Below are 16,668 nucleotides of genomic sequence, written 5' to 3'. Positions count from 1 at the left end.
TCAGGTCAATATCCCTTGGATGACAGTGCAATAAGAATGCAAAGTGCTCTTTAATTCACCGTTTCCCATGCAGGTTTATAACATGTCCCTGATAGGAACGTATGCTTAAATAGATTCTAAACCTATCAGGAATAAGTGTAGAGTGATTGGGATAGTTGGACCTTTGTGCTCTATGCCTTCTAGAGAGGGGGGTTCTGTGCATAGGTCCAGAGAAATTGTTTTCCTGGTGAAAACGTTTTGGTACAAAGTCAGAAGAGTTTAAGCATGAGAGCTTAAACTCCAATTTAACACCCAATATCCAATTTGTCATAAATCTTCTGGAGGTTTTGGAGATAAGGAATGACTGAGAGGCTAATAGACTTAAAGTGTCATACTAATCAGTGTTTCCTATCTCCTCCTATATGCAAGCCTGGGGCTTGTCAACAATTGAGGGTATTTTAGGGGTAAAAGCAAAACTTGGGCTAAATGGTGTACTCTCCTGAAAAGCAGAGGCAATGGGGTCAGTAGACAGCTCAGTAGGCAAATCTTGGAGCACATTAAACCTATTACTGGTGATAGTAGGCATAAAAAAATCATCCATCTTGCTTTGCTTGCTAGAAGGGAGGTTTTCAATATCAGAATCGGAGGGGAATCCTCTTTTTCTACCCATTTTAGAAAACATGAAGGGCGCCAATATTATTATTAAAATAATAATAAAATATATACTAATAAAAAGAAATAAAATTGAATTAAAATAAAGCATACACACACACACACAAATAAGTCTTAAATTTCAAAATTTACAATAATAAAACAATAAAACCAGAGCTCATAAAAGTAGAAATAGATAAATGAATAAATAAGTGGACTGTATTTTAAATGTATATCTGATACAGATATAAATATAAAATATAGGAATATACAAAACACAATAAAACCATAAAACCAGAGCTCAAAAGTACAAATAGATAAATGGATAAATAAGTGGACTGTATTGGTTCTTGTAGGTTATCCGGGCTGTGTAACCGTGGTCTTGGAATTTTCTTTCCTGACGTTTCGCCAGCAACTGTGGCCGGCATCTTCAGAGGAGTAACACTGAAGGACAGTGTCTCTCAGTGTCAAGGGTGTAGGAAGAGTAATATATAGTCAGAAAGGGGTTGGGTTTGAGCTGAGTATTGTCCTGCAAAAGTATTGTCCTGTAAGTATCAAGATAATGTGCTAATGAGGGTATGGTATGTTAATATGGAACCATTGTATCCTGAAGTGATCTGTTAATGTGTGTAATCCAAAGCTAATCTGTATGGCTATTGTTGAATGTTGTCTTTGTCTGGAGGTTTTTCAGGGCAGGAAGCCAAGCCTTATTCATTCTTAAACTCTCCTCTTTTCTGTTAAAGTTGTGCTGATGTTTATGAATTTCAATGGCTTCTCTGTGCAATCTGACAAAATAGTTGGTAGAATTGTCCAGTCTTTCAGTGTCTTGGAATAAGACCCTGTGTCCTGTTTGTGTCAGTCCATGTTCAGCCACTGCTGATTTCTCAGGCTGGCCAAGTCTGCAGTATCTTTCATGTTCTTTTATCCTTGTTTGTATGCTGCGTTTTGTGGTCCCGATGTAAACTTCTCCACAGCTGCAAGGTATACGATATACTCCTGCAGAGGTGAGGGGGTCTCTTTTGTCTTTTGCTGATCGTAGCATTTGTTGTATTTTCTTGGTGGGCTTAAACACTGTTTGTAGGTTATGTTTTTTCAAAAGTTTCTCCATCCTATCAGTGACTCCTTTAATAAATGGCAAGAATACCTTTCCTATGGGAGACTGTTTTTCTTGAGTTTTCTGATTTTTGTTTGGTTTAATGGCCCTTCTGATTTCATTCTTGGAGTAGCCGTTTGCTAGCAGTGCGTGATTTAGATGATTAGTTTCTTCCTTGAGAAACTGTGGTTCACAGATCCGTCTTGCACGGTCCATTAATGTTTTGATTATTCCTCTTTTCTGTCGGGGGTGGTGGTTGGAGTTTTTGTGTAAGTAGCGATCTGTGTGAGTTGGTTTCCGGTAGACCTTGTGACCTAACTGAAGGTTTGTTTTACGGATGACAAGGGTATCAAGAAATGGGAGTTTACCCTCAATTTCCTTTTCCATGGTAAACTGAATGTTTGGATGGATATTATTAAGATGGTTTAGAAAGTCCATTAATTTTTCTTCACCATGGCTCCAAATGGTAAATGTATCATCTACGAACCTGAACCAGACTGTAGGTTTGTAAGGTGCTGATTCTAATGCTGTCTTTTCAAAATATTCCATGTAAAAGTTTGCTATTACTGGACTGAGTGGACTTCCCATAGCTACTCCATGGAAGTCCACTCAGTCCAGTAATAGCAAACTTTTACATGGAATATTTTGAAAAGACAGCATTAGAATCAGCACCTTACAAACCTACAGTCTGGTTCAGGTTCGTAGATGATACATTTACCATTTGGAGCCATGGTGAAGAAAAATTAATGGACTTTCTAAACCATCTTAATAATATCCATCCAAACATTCAGTTTACCATGGAAAAGGAAATTGAGGGTAAACTCCCATTTCTTGATACCCTTGTCATCCGTAAAACAAACCTTCAGTTAGGTCACAAGGTCTACCGGAAACCAACTCACACAGATCGCTACTTACACAAAAACTCCAACCACCACCCCCGACAGAAAAGAGGAATAATCAAAACATTAATGGACCGTGCAAGACGGATCTGTGAACCACAGTTTCTCAAGGAAGAAACTAATCATCTAAATCACGCACTGCTAGCAAACGGCTACTCCAAGAATGAAATCAGAAGGGCCATTAAACCAAACAAAAATCAGAAAACTCAAGAAAAACAGTCTCCCATAGGAAAGGTATTCTTGCCATTTATTAAAGGAGTCACTGATAGGATGGAGAAACTTTTGAAAAAACATAACCTACAAACAGTGTTTAAGCCCACCAAGAAAATACAACAAATGCTACGATCAGCAAAAGACAAAAGAGACCCCCTCACCTCTGCAGGAGTATATCGTATACCTTGCAGCTGTGGAGAAGTTTACATCGGGACCACAAAACGCAGCATACAAACAAGGATAAAAGAACATGAAAGATACTGCAGACTTGGCCAGCCTGAGAAATCAGCAGTGGCTGAACATGGACTGACACAAACAGGACACAGGGTCTTATTCCAAGACACTGAAAGACTGGACAATTCTACCAACTATTTTGTCAGATTGCACAGAGAAGCCATTGAAATTCATAAACATCAGCACAACTTTAACAGAAAAGAGGAGAGTTTAAGAATGAATAAGGCTTGGCTTCCTGCCCTGAAAAACCTCCAGACAAAGACAACATTCAACAATAGCCATACAGATTAGCTTTGGATTACACACATTAACAGATCACTTCAGGATACAATGGTTCCATATTAACATACCATACCCTCATTAGCACATTATCTTGATACTTACAGGACAATACTTTTGCAGGACAATACTCAGCTCAAACCCAACCCCTTTCTGACTATATATTACTCTTCCTACACCCTTGACACTGAGAGACACTGTCCTTCAGTGTTACTCCTCTGAAGATGCCGGCCACAGTTGCTGGCGAAACGTCAGGAAAGAAAATTCCAAGACCACGGTTACACAGCCCGGATAACCTACAAGAACCAATGAACTCTGACCGTGAAAGCCTTCGACAATATTTTAAGTGGACTGTAGTTTAAATGTATGTCTGATATGGGTATAAATATAAAATATAGAAATATAGGGCTATATAGAACTATTTAAATGGCTAGGAAAAGCTGGCAAAAGCTAAAATAATATCAAAATAAATTAAGGAGATTTAAATATAGGGATAGGGATAAAGATAAGAATAGTAGGGGTAATTAGAAATTACTAAAAAGAACTAGATATAGCTGGTTTAAAACAAGGATGTGGCTGTTTAAAAGCAAAAATATAATAGAATAAAATGAAATAAAATAATCCTTGTCTAAAATACCACTTACTTAAATTAGCATAGCTATGTAGAAGCCTGCCAAGGCTTAAATATATAAAGTAAGTAAACAAAGAAGATAAAAGCAAAAGGGGAAAAAAGACAGCTAAAACAGTGGGAAGACAAAGCCAATAAAATCCCACTTCCTCAAAATGGTTTAGTCGATATTGGCAAGAACCCCCTCCCCTCTCCTTTTGCCCCCCTAAGGAGATATGGGGTAAAGTTCTAGTTCTAAGTTTTACCCCTCACTTATTTCCCACCCCACCCCACAGATTTCATGAGCGTCACTCAGCTCTTTGCCTCAGCGTTAGGCAGAGGCAAGAAAGAATTTCAGGAGAACAGACCAAATCCCTAATAGTGCGGGCAGCCAAGCGCCAAGTAAATGCCAGAACAGAACAAAGTAAAAGCTAAACAGGGGTAAAGAAACTGAAGCAAATCCACAAAGTTGCAGGCTGTTTTCAGCTCAACCCCCCACCCCACTGGCTACATAGGTGTTGCCCAGCTTCTGCCTCGGCATCGAGCTCAACATCAAGCTCGTCAAGCCTACAGGGGCAAGGGAAAAAAAGATGTATAGCATTAGCCAGCCAGCTGGGCACGAAAACAATAAAATAATAGTCTAAACAAAGACAAAGGGTTAAAACAAAAGTAGAGTAAAAGCTGTGCAGAGCAGAGCTCAGTCGCAATGCTGCTCTCAGTTCTACCAGAACTCTCCTACGGGAGTTCTAGGGGTTCCTCGCCAAACTGGCACTCCACCTCCCTCTCTTCCCCGGGGTACCATGCCTTCAGATCACCTCCCTTTCTTCCCCGGAGTACCACTCCTTCAGATCATTTATATATATTACACTGACAGTGAGTTGTGCCACATTGGATTTCATACAGGCCTCACCAGGGATTGCCTCGGGATGTCCTAAAAACTCGATCTTTCACCAACATCTGGGTCCCTACTCAGGCCCTTGGGGTATGGTCATAGTATTCTTTATGAGACTGCTGGGCTCTTTTCATATTGCGAGCGGCTATGTCTCAAGCCACCTTGGGCCGCTCCCTCAACTGCCTTATGTATTTGGGGCCTCTTGTCCCCTCCCTTCCTCTGTACCAACCCACTGACCCTCTACCACTTCCAGGGTGCCCCAAGGCCTGCAGCCATACAACAAATCATCTTTAAGGGCCCTCACAAATGCTCACAGGGGCTCCCCCTTTTTCCAGGACATCATCTGGAATTTCTGCTGGCATATCGTTCCAGTATAGCTGTTTTCAGGCAATCGTAATCAGTGCCTTCTTCTTTAGGCAATGCCCTAAGAGCGGATTGGGTGGCCCCAGTTAGATAAGGGCCCAAGTTGAACTACCACCTATTCCTGGGCCACCCTGAGGCTTCAGCTGTTGGCTCAAATGCCTCAAGATATCCATCTATTTAATCCTCTGGCCCCAGTTTCATTAAGGGGATCACTGGCATGCAGCTGGGCATAGTCAGGCGCCCTTGTGGCCATGGCAGCTTGCCCTCCCTCTAGGGCTCAACAAATATCTCATACAAGGGCAATTTGCTCCTCTTGGCAGTTTGCTCCTGAGCTAGGTTCCTCATCAGATGTCCCTGCGACTCTTGTTGCTGCTGAACCATATCCTGCATCAGACGTTGCTGGTGCTCGGCCAGCCATTGCCCAAACAGGGCAAAGTCCATGGTGGCCCCCTTGGGAGGTTCCCTAGGTTCCATAACCATCACTGGTGTTAACCCACGGGTTGGCAGAGCTGGAGATGCAGTGGGGACTGGAGGGCGTAGTAATGGCCTTCCTCCTCCTCTATACATGGGTGGTATGGGTAGGCAGGGCAGAGGCCACTTCACAGGCACTGTGCTGCCTCCATGACCCACCACCTTGTGAAGCTGGGACCCCCTGGAAGTCCTCCATGGTCTCCCTGACCCACACTGGAGGAGCTTCCTCAGCCTCAGACCAATTAGAAGTGGAGCCTGAGCTATTACTATCCTCTCCCTTTGTGGTTGCCAGGATAGCCTCTTGGACTTTGCCTTAGCAGCCTGTAGCCATCCTCTATTGCCTCCACTCACATCCAGCTTTATAGGTAGGGCACCCTGATGGCTCCTCCCTCTCCCTCCCAAGCTCCAGCCATACAAGCCAATACAGGGCCCCTCCCTTCCCCAGGCTCCCTCTCTCTTATGGAAGAATAAAAAAATGGTTTTTACATCTTGATTTTCTCTACCTTTAAGGAGTCTCAAACTGCCTTCCCTTCCTCTCACCACAACGTCTTGTGAGGTAGATAGGACTGAGAGAGCTTGCAGAGTACTGTGACTAGCCCAAGGTCACCCGGCAGGAAACCAACCCAGTTCACCAGATTAGAGTCCACTGGTCCTAACCACTACACCATGCTGGCTCATTGTGTTTGGGCCACCTAGCTCTTCGTTGCCCCACCCTGGCTCAACTGCCCATCAGCTGTTTAGCTGCAAGCGTGACTGCAATGACAACAGGCTTGCCAGGACTCCCTGGATTTTTCAAGCAGGGCTGGGCTGTCCTGGCAGGTGGCAGCATCTCCTGGGTGCAGGAAGGAATTGCTGGGAGGTCAGCAGCCAGCCGCAGATGCAACTAGGGCTTCCATGTCTGCTACCTTGTGTCATGCTGCTCTCCAGGCTGCCAAGCATCGGGGAGGCATGTGCTGAGCTGTGCAGCTCCCCAGATGGTCCTGGTGGTCCTTCATGCAATGTGGGACCCTTCCTGGTAAGATGGCAGTGGTGGGATGATCCTGGGGCACGGGGGCTGAAGGTGACTTGGCAAAGATAATATATGGTTCCCCCCCCCCCCAGGGCCAGTTTTTCTTGGTCTGATTTTCTTCAGAGAAGGATTTGGATGGGGGCCCAGAAGCCCACTTGGATCGAACATACAAGGACCAAGATTAATAACATGGTATATAGGGCAATTTTGGAAGGTGGAGATATGTGTTCATTGCATGACTCCACATGATATGATATGCTGCACCTGTACAGGGACGATGGTGTGCAGAAGGCTGTGGTGTGTATTTGGCCTGCAAGATGTTATAATCAACAGGTGGGTAAGGGGTGTTAAGCTAGGCTAACCCCCTTGTGTGACTGGGATAAAGCAGGCTGATCACAATAGGTAAGGATGATTGGCAAGTACCCTGAGGCATCAGCAATGATGAATAGCATGTCTGTAACAGAGCATCACTGGCTGTATGGTAGGGAATGGCTGGAAAGGAGTGGCCTGAGCAACAGTTTTTTTTTTTTAATCTGATAGTGGCTGTGTGGTGTATCAGGGGAAGGAGCTGGGTCTTGGCAACTCTTGGCACAGTGTGTGGAGGCAATGATAAACAGAGCTGAGGTAGCTGGGCTGAGAGGCAGAACAGGAGGCAGAGCTGAGAGAGCTGCTAGAGAGTGTGCCTGAGGTTGATTGCTGGCCCTGCCCTCTACTGTTGGCTGTTGGGAGGTGGGGCTGTGAGCATTTGATTAAGAAGGCTCCTCTTGCCAGAGGCATAGCTGAGATAGCTGGGCTGAGAGGCAGAGCTGCTAGAGCTGCTACAGAGCATGAAAGAATTCACGGCGAGGGTGATGATGAATGCTCATGAATCATTTGCGTTCACCTGCAGGGATTATGTCATATTCATTTTTCTTCCTGAGGACAAGATGGACTTCATCTCTCACAAGCGTAAGTTGATAGGGCTCTTAGACCAAATATCGAGCCTGTCCTGCAGAATATCTTTCGAGATTGGAAGCAATTAACATCAGGAGAGCTTTCACTCTAGTGCACTGTTTGGCCCTCTAGCGGCTGTTAGGCAAGGCATGGCGTCCAGACTGCTGATTGACATGAACAGAGAGGTAGTTGAGAAGCACTTGACTGCATTGGATGAGTACAAATCTCTCGGGCCAGAGGGTATGCACCTGAGAGTACTCAAAGAACTTTCTAGAGAGCTTGCAGACCCTTTGACTATCATCTTCCAGACCTTTTGGAGGACAGGAGATGTGCCACAAGATTGGAGGAGGGTGAACATTATCCCAATGTTCAAAACAAGGAGGAGGGATGACCCAGGAAACAAAAGGCCAGTCAGTCTGACCTCTGTCCCAGGGAAGATACTGGAGCAGATATTAAAGAGATCAATCTGCGAGCATTTGAAGGACAACTTGGTGATCCGGGGAAGTCAGCACAGATTTGTCCCCAACAGGTCCTGCCAGACCAACCTCGTTTCCTTCTTTGATCGAGTGACAAGCTTACTGGATTGAGGGAATGTGGTTGATGTTTACTTGGATTTCAGTAAAGCTTTTGACAGGATTTCCCATGATGTTCTGATGGGTAAACTGTGGACTGGACCCTAGGGTAGTTAGGTGAATAGGGAACTGGTTGGAGAACCGTATTCAAACAGTAGACGTCAATGGCATTTCATCTGAATGGAGAGAGGTTTCCAGTGGGTGCCATAGGGTTTGGTTCTGGGCCCGGTACTTTTAAATATTTTTGTAAATGTTTGGATCTGTCACCTCATTGATCGCCAGGGTTGATTCAGCTGATCTGGCTGGCTCCATGTGCATCCTTCCCGAAGCTGCACATTCACTGGAAGAGGACCATCCCAGACAGAAGGAGTGTACCGTTCTTCAGTCAAGAGTATAAATGATCTGGATGAGGGTGTGGAGGGACTACTCATTAATTTTGCAGATGACACTAAATTGGGAAGAGCAGCAAACACACCAGAAGATATAGAATTCAACAACATCTGAACACACTGGAAAAGTGTGCGGATGTGAACAAGATGCAATTCAACAAGGATAAGTGCCGTTCTACATATGGGTAACAAAAATGAGGGACATGCATACTGGATGGGGGATACACTTCTGGGAAGCAGTGTGTATGAACAAGATCTTGGGTATGGGTGGACAGTAAGTTAAATATGAGCAGCCAGTGTGGTAAAGTGACAAAAAAGCTAATGCGATCTTGGGGTGCAAAAACAGATCGCAATATGTGGTGCAGAGGAGAGCGACGAGGATAATCAGGGACCTGGAGACCAAGCCCTATGAGGAAAGTCTGAGGGAGTTTGGAATGTACAGTCTGGAGAAGAGGAGGTTGAGGGGTGACATGATTTATTGTTGAAGGCTTTCACTGTCAGAGTTCATTGGTTCTTGTAGGTTATCCGGGTTGTGTGACCATGGTCTTGGTATTTTCTTTCCTGACGTTTCGCCCACAGCTGTGGCAGGCATCTTCAGAGGAGTAACACTGAAGGACTGAAGGACAGAGAGAGACACTGTCCTTCAGTGTTACTCCTCTGAAGATGCCTGCCACAGCTGTGGGTGAAACGTCAGGAAAGAAAATACCAAGACCACGGTCACACAACCCTGATAACCTACAAGAACTGATGACATGATTGTTCTCTTTAACTATTTGAAGGGCTGTCACTTGGAGGAGGATAGGGAGCTGTTCCTGTTGGCAGCTGAGGATAGAACTCACAAGAATGGGTTTAAATTGCAGGCTGAGAGGTACTGGCTGGATATTAGGGAAAAAGTTTTTTACAGTAAGAGTTTTTTGACAGTGGAATCAGTTACCTTGGGAGATGGTGAGCTTCCCCCCACTGGTGGTCTTTAAGCAGAGGCTGGACAAACACTTGTCAGGGATGCTCTAGGCTGATCCTGCATTGAGCAGGGGGTTGGACTAGATGACCTGATGGCCCCTTCAAACTCTATGATTCTAAGGCCAGAGGAAGATGCTAGCCAAATTTGGAATCATGGTGGGTCTGCTCAACAAAGGCACCCACTGCCAGGCTGCCTAGTACACCCCTCCTATTTGAATATGTTAGCATATTTAACGGCATGATGTAGATATGCATAACTATTTATTTAAACAAACTAGTTAAACCCTATGCTGTTGTCTTGTGTCTTCATGGGGGTGTGGGTGCCTGGGGCAAGAGTAACTCTAGGAATCACCAGGAACTCTATGGTAAAACCATAGGTTAAAACCATAGAATTTCCAGCAATTCCTAAAGATGTAACTTATGGCTTTTCCCCAACAATAATGTCTGTCTTCTTTAGAAATCAGCAGAAGCTCCATAATTTTACTATAAAATTTCTGGCAATTCCCAGAGAGGCATGATGTCACTGCTGGTTTTTCTCTGGAATTGATGTCATCCCATTGGCCGAACAGCCATTTTTTTGTGCTGCTGCTCCAAAGGGCATTGGGAAACAGGAGCTGGGGATGGGGAACACCAGTCCCACTGGGGTACTGGTAAACACAACTATCTGGCAATCAATTACAAATTCTGTTTGAAAATTCACAGATGATATATTTCCTTTTATTTGATTTGATACTGATTTATCTAGACTCCATTATGATTTACATGATTACCAGAATGCGAACTGGGGAACGTAATTCCTAATAACCCTTAAGTTCCATAAGTGTGAACATTGTTATGTGATTTGAGTACTTACACATTTCTCCTTTTTATATCAGCAATTTTACCTCTGCCTCGCTTATTTAATGAGAAACATTCTCATAATGAGTCAACAGACTTCAGATTAATCCTGTTTGTTTTAGCTCTTATTCATGGCTTGCTGCAATTGGCAGAATTCCATGGAGGTGCGGTCTCAGTACTCTTAGAAATAGAAAATTGTACTCTGTATCTGCCACTGGAGGATAAACCAAATTCAGTATGGGTAACTTGAAAGTGAATTAATACTGATTTATCCTATTTCACAGGCTGTACTTTCAGCTCTGTTATATAAACAGAATGCAAATGTATCTGTAGGAAAATAGCAGGATCTGCCTATTAAGGCATGTGATTAATGCTCTGGTGAAAGCCCATTTAAAGGATTGCACATTAAGAACCAGAGAATGGGAATTGGAGAAAAATTCCCCCTCTTTCTGGGTATGGAGGCTATGTGGCTGCAGAGGGCACTAAAGATCTTTATGACCCATAAGGCTTTAGAGGAAGAGGCAAGCAACTTTTCACACTTTTTAAAAGAGTCCTTAATCCTTAGGAATAAGAAAGTGGGGAGCACATCAGATCAAAATATTATACAGCTTCTCCCTTTCTAACCACTAATAAAAGGGTGAGCTAATTGATGTTATGATTCAGGGTTTCATTCTTCTATTTCTGGTTCAATCACATCAAGTATAATTGCTATTTCTACTGATGAAGTGTATATACTGAATAAATCAGTTCAGAGCCATAGGAAAAGGGAACTGTACTGGTTGATTAGAAAATTTTACTGGTTGCTCAGAAAATGGCAGTTTGAGGACCACTGTGGTATAGGGGGGAAATGTTTCACTTGTAACTGGTAGATTGGTTCCTGAATCCATGCTCAGCCATGAACAAGCTGATGTCCCTTATCTTCACTGCCTGACCTATAAAATGGGAATAATACTGGTTCACTGTATGAAGCTGGTTTAAGGACAACTATGATAAAGGATGTGACTTGTTAACTCTGATGTCACTTCCCAATTATTATTTTTTTATATTTGCATGAGACCATCTGACATACATACTATGTGGTATGAAATCTCTCTATATATGAAGCAGTTCCCAAAAAAAGGAATGGAAAGCTGGAAACGCATGCCGGAGATTTAGGTTATGTCCAAATACCCTAAACAAGTTATCAGTAAGAAGTTGGATGGTTGTCCTCATCCTCTTCCCAAAAGAGTCAGATGCTGGGTTGTGCAGGATCTACATGTGAAGGAGTATGATCCACCTATTATTGTTAGGTGGATCTGCAACTGGTTGACAGATCGTACCCAAAGAGTGCTAGTTAATGGTTCCTCATCCACTTGGAGAGAAGTGACTAGTGGAGTTCCTCAGGGATCTGTGCTGGGCCCTGTGTTGTTCAACATCTTTATAAATGATTTGGATGAAGAAATAGAGGGCATGCTTATTAAATTTGCAGATGATACTAAATTGGGAGGGGTAGCAAATATGGTAGAAGACAGAGCCAAGATGCAGGATGATCTTGACAGGCTGGAGAAATGGGCTAGAACTAATAAAATGCACTTCAACAAAGACAAATGTAAAGTTCTGCATTTAGGTAGGAAAAATCAAATGCATAATTACAGGATGGGGGAGACTTGTTTGAGCAGTAGTGTGTGTGAAAAGGATCTTGGGGTCTTAGTAGACCAAACACTGAACATGAGTCAGCAGTGTGATGCGGTAACTAAAAAGGCAAATGCAGTCTTGGGCTGCATCAACAGAAGTATAGTGTCCAGATCAAGCGAAGTGCTGGTATCGCTTTACTCCACTCTGGTTAGACCTCAACTAGAGTACTGTGTTCAGTTTTGGGCACCACAATTTAAGAAAGATGTAGACAAGCTGGAACGTGTCCAGAGGAGGGCAACAAAGATTGTGAGGGGTCTGGAGACCAAGTCCTATGAGGAAAGGTTGAAGGAGCTGGTAACGTGAAGAGGAGAAGACTGAGAGGGGATATGATAACCATGTTCAAGTATTTGAAGGGCTGTCATATAGAGGAGGGTGCCGAGTTGTTTTCTGTTGCCCCAGAAGGTCGGACCAGAACCAACGGGTTGAAATTAAATCAAAAGAGTTTCCGTCTAGACATTAGGAAGAATTTTATAACAGTTAGAGTGGTCCCTCAGTGGAACAGGCTTCCTCGGGAGGTGGTAAGCTCTCCTTCCCTGGAGGTTTTTAAGAAGAGGTTAGATGGCCATCTGTCAGCAATGCTGATTCTGTGACCTTAGGCAGATGATGAGAGGGAGGGCATCTTGGCCATCTTCTGGTCACTAGGGGTGGGGGGTAGAGGTAGTTGTGAATCTCCTGAATTGTGCAGGGGGTTGGACTTGATGGCCCTGGTGGTCCCTTCCAACTCTATGATTCTATGAGTATGCAGATCTCTAGACTGGCAGACCCCTGGTCATTGGTGGTGTCAAATCATTCTCCTGCTGCAACTTCTTGCACATGCAAGTTGGATGAAGGAATTTCCATAGAGGCCTATACTTGTACTAGAACAGGGCCAAAATATAATAATTATTTAATACTGATTTTATTTTATTTATACCCCACGTGTCTGCTCAATGGGGATCCAAAGCAGTTTTCTCCTCTTCTCCATTTCATCCTCACAACAACCCTGTGTGGTAGGTTAAGCTAAGAGTGTGTAACTGGCCCAAGGTCACCCATCAAGTTTTCATCGCAGAGTAGGAATGTAAACTTCAGGCTTCCAGATCCTAGTCCTACACTCTAACCACAACACTGACATTAAGCATAACAAAAGTATCTAGGCAAGCAGACACAGAACAAAGAGTGCATGTTGATTTGGGTAAAGATTGGGCAGAAAGTGCTTAATTTTGTAAAAAGAAAATGTCAAGCCATATATGAATATCTTTGCTAAGATATACCACTTTGTCACTTGGGTATGTCCAGGGCAGTGGAGATAAAATCCATCCACTTCAAATAAGAGAAATGAAGTTTAAAATTAATTTATTCTGACAAAAAGTGAATACAGACACCCAAACAGTATGTTGTATATCTAATTCTGAACTCTGTGTGCAGATAAAAAAATCTGTTCTATGAGGTCATGTGTGGATTAGGGAGAAGTTTGTTCAAACCTGGGTGATTTCCTGCATTTACAAACAAACAAAAAAACTGAATTAAAAAATCTTTGTAGGTTAAATAAAACCACTGAAGAAATTAAATGCTAAGACTGTTGAGGTGATGTTATGTTGCAAGATATCACCTGCCATTTTGAGGGTCGAGAGACCACCTGCTGTAACATTGCTGCCCAGCTGACTGGGGTAGATTTGAAGATGAAAGCAAGTCTTGCAGGTTTTCAGCTCCAATTCCCATCTCCCTTCCATCAGTTGGCCATTAGCAAGAACTGGCTAGCCTAACCTGCAAGCATCCTGGAGAGAAAGTTGGTGGGGTGGGAACACAAGGGGAGGAAATGGGATCCAGCAGAGGGAACAGGGTTTTCTAACACCCCCTGCAGGTTTACTCTTTGAAGAAGAAGAGTTGTTTTTTATATGCCAACTTTCTCTACCACTTAAGGAAGAATCAAACCAGCTTACAATCACCTCCCCTTCCCCTCCCCACAACAGACACCCTGTGAAGTAGATGGGGCTGAGAGAGTGTGACTAGTCCAAGGTCACCCAGCTGGCTTCATGCGTAGGAGTGGGGAAACCAATCCAGTTCACCAGATTAGCCTCCACTGCTCATGTGGAGGAGTGGGGAATCAAACCTGGTTCTCCAGATCAGAGCCCACTGCTCCAAACCACCACTCTTAACCACTGCACCATGCTGGTTCTCCAGCCATCCATTGTAGAGTGGTATCTGTTGGGATTGTTCTACTGGATGCTCTTTAAAGAAGGAAACAGTACCACCTTTACAGCTATTCTTGGGCAAACAAAAACAATCCACAACAGTTTGTTGTGGGTCCCCACTTGTTCCTGAATAATCATACACTCTTGCATGTTCAACGGTGTGTTTCAACATGCATTTTAATCAGTTGTATTCTCTCTTCCTTTTTCAAGGTTGATCCTAAGAGGCTTAATTTTGAAGTTTTGCTCTTTTAAGTTTTGCTAAGAAGAACAGGTTAATTAATAACATTTGGAAAGTAAGACATTTTTATATTCACTTAAAGAAAATCCCAAGCAGATGTCAATATTTGCAGACAACAGTTCAGATATCAGCATAATTTTACAAATACTACGATAAAGGCAAGTCATGTATTACTTATAGCCCTGATAATTCTCACCAGGAACAAGGCATGCAATTTTGCTTATTTTCACTTAATGAGACAAGATAGGATTGGGTTAGCACCTTTACTCATACTTCTCTTGGAATCAATCTGCATTTTCTTCAAGAGATCCATGTTTCACTTTGAAAACAATTTATTCTGAACTACACTAAACTGGCATATTCAAGATCAACAGATACCTTACAGCACATTCCTGAGAAAAATGTCTGCGCAAGTCATAGGAGGAAGCGTGGCTGCCTCCAAAGGAGGTTTCGCTGAAACCTCCTCGCAGCAGAAAAAAATCCGTGCAACCCTTCATAGGGTTGCACGAGAGATACGCCACCTAAAAGGTGGCACATCTTGCCAAAATAAAAAAGGGGTGTTCCCGGCCTGAAAGGGCTTTGGAGACTGCCTAAAGGTTGCTCTTCCCCCAGCCCAGTGCTGGAATGCCCCAGGACCACCCTCCTGGGGACGGCACATAGAGGTGTGCCATCTGGAGGCCAGTGCAAGGCTGTGCCAGTGTCCCTGGGCTACACTGTCAGGGAACTCAGGGAGGACGGTGTCTGGGCCTCCCCACCAGTGGCCATCCCACTTACGCGGGCACAACCTCTTTTTTGCCTCCTGAGCTCTTTAAAAGCTCAAGAATGCACTATTAGAATAATCTTATCAATCATGTGCCCCCATTATTGCTAATGCATCTGCTTTTCAGGAAGTAGGTAGACAGAAGAAGGCCAAATACATACTGATAGTCATAAATACATCCATGTAATGTTTATCTATGAAGCGTTGGTTCCCGCTTAAACGGGAGCCATGTTTGCTGCCCTGGGGGGAGGAGGGAAGCCAGAGCACCAAAGGGTAGGGAGACGGAGGCCGGCCGGCCGACAAGTGCATTTGTGAGTGCATGGGAGGCTCGTGCTGGTCCTGGTCTGCCCTGCAACAGCCTTCCTATTGGACAAAGCCGGGAGGCTCAGAGCCAATAGGGGCTGAGGGCGGGAGATGGGCAGGGGCATGGCTAGCCCTGCCCAAAAGGTATTTAAGGGGGTGCTGGGCCCGCCCCCAGCTCACTCCATCTTTTTCTTTTGGAGACCGAACTGACTGGCTGGAGAGTCAGAGCGTTTGGTTGGTGCTACACAGAGCGGACAAGCGAGTGAGATCAGTAGCGGACAAGCGAGAGAGAGTGAGAGATTTCAAAGGAGTGGACAAGCACAGAGAGAAGAAAACCGAAGAGTGGCTTGGGTGTCAGCGAGAATCGACGGGGGGAAGGGCCGGGTGAGGTCTTGCCTGGCGGCTTGGGATCGATCCTCCGTGTTATCCAGGTTATCCCGCCGCCGTCGTACACGAGGCTAACACTGGGCGAGCCATCTCGCCGGGCGAGCCTTTCTTCCAAGGGGGGGGGCTGCACTGGGCGAACAGGCATTCTTATGGGCAGGCCTTCGTCCCGTGGGGGCCAGTACTGGGCGAGCCTCCTTATCTGGCAAGCCTTCCTCCCAGAGGCGTTTGTTTTCACCGGGCGAACCTTCCTCCCAGGCAAGCATACAGGGCAGATTATATCAGCCACAGGGCCGTTTATATTAGGCTTTCCGCTCCTCCTGTTGGAGGCGGCTGAGGCAATACCGCTCCTCCTGTTGGAGGCGGATAGGATTTATATTGTGCCCATATCCATCCCACTACCTGCTATATGTATATAAGGCATGAGCAGGGCATTGGTCTTGCCAAAAAAAATCACATCTGACGCAGCTTTTTTATTCCACCCCCGCCCTCACCCCCACATACGGATAGACCGCTCCTCCTGTTGGAGGCAGCATTAGTCATCACTCCTCCTGTTGGAGGCGACGTTCGCACCTTCCCCGGGCCACATAGCTACCACTTCTCCCCTTGCTGCCTGATTCACAGACTTTTGTTTGCTTCATTGTAAGGAGCCAGCGCTTAACACCCCCCCCTTTTACCCACGATTTCTCAAGGGGAATGGCAGGGGGAACGTTGCTCCTCCTATTGGAGGCTATATTGCTTAACCCCTCGAGCTAAA

Source organism: Euleptes europaea, chromosome 1 (assembly GCF_029931775.1).
Source record: "Euleptes europaea isolate rEulEur1 chromosome 1, rEulEur1.hap1, whole genome shotgun sequence".
Lineage (NCBI taxonomy): Eukaryota > Metazoa > Chordata > Lepidosauria > Squamata > Sphaerodactylidae > Euleptes > Euleptes europaea.
This window is presented reverse-complemented; position numbering follows the sequence as displayed.